Genomic DNA, 3,559 nt, shown 5'->3' with positions numbered 1-3,559 from the left:
CTATACAGAATAGTAAATGAATACACAGATTTAGCATTTATCAAAACCTATAGAACTTTACAGCACAAAGAGTGAATCTTGATGTATACAGATTTAAAAAGTTATTTAGAGGTCAGGGAATCCTAAAGTGAAATGCAGAATATGACTAAATAATCCAACTGTACTACAGTTAGATTGTGAAGGGAAGGGGGTGGGGAAAAGGGCACCTATTCAAGTAACTTTGGAAATGAGTGGAATCTGTAAAACTAAAGGTAAAATAAATTGTACATAAGTATTGTATAGACTTTACAGAAAAGCAAGGGAGGAAACTAGAATGATCTGTGTAATAATGGATTGGAGTTGGAGACATGAGTATTAACTCATGTTTGGTTTATACAGATGGAAATGGTTACATACGGAATTCTTTACAGATGTTAATATGTCTACATACACAGATTAGTGCACACTAACGTTTATTTCCTTCCTCTCTCAGCTGAGAGAATGCAGAAACACTGATATCCCAGTAGCAGCCAGAAAACCTAGTGCCCAGATCTTTGCTTTTTCATACCACTCTCCAACCAAGGGAACCAGAACTCCATGGAGAAGTGACTAATTCTAGGCTTGGGGCCGGTGATGTATAAGATAAATAAGGAGATACTCACTTACACACACACACACACACATAGTAAAAACTGAACCCCATGAAAATGAGGATATGCCAAAGGGATACAGGAGCCAATTGAAAGAGTGCCCAATGGCCGAAGCTAGAACAATTTGAGCAACAACAAGTAGTATATTGGATCATGATCCAAAGAATAACATTAGTATCCATAGTCCATATTGATAGACATAAATTAGTGAACAATTGATTGTGTGTGCCATGTATTCAGTCACTCAGTCGTGTCCGACTCTGCGATCCCAGGGCCTGCAGCCCACCAGTCTCTGTCCATGGGATTTCCCAGAGAAGAATACTGGAGTGGGTTGCCATTTCCCACTCCAGGGGATCTTCTCAACCCAGGGACTGAACCTTCATCTCCTGTATTGACAGGTAGGTTCTTTAACACCACGTCACCTGGCGTGCTGCAGTTCATGGGGTCACAGAGAGTCTGACATGACTAGGCCTTGGTGACTGAACAACAACGAACATGAGAAGCCCCAGATAAATGGGAGAGAAGTAAAAAAATCTCTGGGGCATAAGAAATCCAAAATCGATGTAATCACCCTCAAGCAGGTGAAGTATAACTTCTCACTCTTAAGGGTGCCTTGTACACAGGACTTCCTGCAGAAAAGTGCCGTATAGAAAGGAGGGGGAAAGAGTAATTTCAGTCGGGAAACCTAATATACACCACCTCAGCAACATGATCAAGGTCAACATCAACAGAGGTGAGTCATTTTGACATGTGCTATGATGGGATGTGATGGGAATGGCACTTCACCTTTTCGGATCTTCTTCCTCAAAACCTGTGTGTGTGTGTGTGTGTGTGTGTGTGTGTGTGTGCGTGCGCGCGTGTGCTGGTCACTCAGATATGTCCGACTTTTTGCACCCCCATGGACTGTAGCCTGCCAGGCTCTTCTGTCCATGGGGATTCTCCAGGCAAGAATACTGGGGTAGATTGCCATTCTCTTCTCCAGGGGATTTTCCTGACCCAGGGATCAAACCCAAGTCTCCTGCATTGCAGGCAGATTCTTTACTGTTTGAACTACAAAACCCATAAGCCCAGTCTAATCATGAAGAAAACAGACAAATCACAGCTGAGAAATGTTCTGTAAAACACCTGACTCCTCAAAATTTCCAAAGTTATCAAAAACAAGGAAATCTAAGAAATTGTTATAGCCAAGAAGAGCCTCAGAATACCTGGTAACTAAATGTAGTGTCCAGGATGGCGTCCTGAAACCAAAAAGAGGATGTTAGGGGAAAGACTGAGGAACTCTAAAATGAAGCATGGATTTTAATTATCAATGAGTGTTAGTTGCTCAGTCGTGTCTTACTCTTTGGACACCATGGACCGTAGCCCACCAGGCTCCTCTGTCCATGGGGATTCTCCAGGCAAGAATACTGGAAGGGGTAACCATTCCCTTCTCCAGCAGATCTTCACTGACTCAGGGATGAAACCTGGGTCTCCTACATTGCAGGGGGATTCTTTACCTTCTGAGCCACCAGGGAAGCCCTTTCCTCATTTGTTCACTAATTATAACAAATACTGATGTAAGATCATATTTAATCTTACATAACATAACAGGGGAAACAGTGGGTGGGGCATATGAAAACTCTCTTTGGAATTTCTCTGTAAACCTAAGACTGTCCTAAAAAATAAAGCTTATTAAAATAAAATGCATTTTAAAAAATGGACCACTATCTGTTTCCCCAGATTCTTCACTGGAGTGGGGAAGCTTTGTGGAGCTCAGAGCTGGCCATCCTAGAGAAACAGATGAAACTTTGGGTCAGCAGGCAGGTCTGAAAGCTCCAGGCAGGACACTGCCCCTTCCCCATTGGGCAGGGCTAGCGTGCCTGCAGACCCAGAAAGTATTCCCCACAGGTGACTTGGCGTCTGTGGTCTCAGGTGCATGGGGCGGGACTTGACAGCTTTGGGCTGGGCTCTTCCTTGCTGCCCTCGTCCCCAACACCGAGAGTTTCCTTGCCTGGCCTCCTGGAGTCCTTGGTTCTAACTCCCCCAGCTCTGCTAAGGGTTGTTTAGGAAAGTGCAGGCTCCCCGCCCTGCCCGGCAAAACCTAGTCCTGAGAAGCGCAGAGGTTAGGCACTCCTGGTGAAAAAAGAAGGAAAAGGGGGTGTTTTCTGTATCCCCAGTTGAGAGGAAGTGCTCTTCACTCTCCCTGGCACATTCAGAGGGAGGGAGCTGAGTAGCCAGTGTTTCAGACACCCGCCAGAAAAGTGCTGGGATTTGCAGAAAAGCAGGGTCTGCCAGGCCTGGTCTGGGAGAGCAGGGATGGCAGTGGCGGGAGTTTCAGCTGCAGGACTAAGCTTAGGAATATCCAAGGAACTTGAAGATTCCCCACATTTTTGCGGCCAGGAAACTACGATGAATTTCAGTTCGGAGGCGTGTGCTGCCAGAGAGCGGTTTTGGCGAGGTGGCCAGTGCGCTCTGGAAAGCTGAGGACTGGCAGGAAATGGGGCTCTCTGGAGAGAGGAAAGTTAGGAGCCAGAACCCTACAGCTCACTAGGAGGGGCCACAGGGAGGGATAGCAATAGCCTGGAACTGGCGTCGCCACCTCCACTGAGTGCCCAAAGCCCAGGGTGAGGAGTCAGGGCAAAGCCTCCGGTTTCAGCTCCGGCTGCGCCCTGCCCTCTCCAGCTTTACGCATGGGCTTGTCTCGTCTGCTGGCCCCATGAGGAAGGCAGGGGAACTCCAGCCGCTTCACCTGAGGACTGGTCTTTTCCCACAGCTTCAGGGCTTTATACCAGGGGCCCCCGAGGGCAGTAGAAGCCAGTGGTTTGGGCTCTATAACAGGGCGAGGGACAATCAGGAATGGCCACGGCTGGCCTGGAGAGGGGCGCACAGTCGGGCTGGCGGGTGGCAAGACCTCTGAGTTAATGTATAATTGTGAGCAGATGGCGGGGGCT

Source organism: Budorcas taxicolor, chromosome 4 (assembly GCF_023091745.1).
Source record: "Budorcas taxicolor isolate Tak-1 chromosome 4, Takin1.1, whole genome shotgun sequence".
Classification (NCBI taxonomy): Eukaryota; Metazoa; Chordata; class Mammalia; order Artiodactyla; family Bovidae; genus Budorcas; species Budorcas taxicolor.
Note: the sequence above shows the minus strand (reverse complement) of the source record.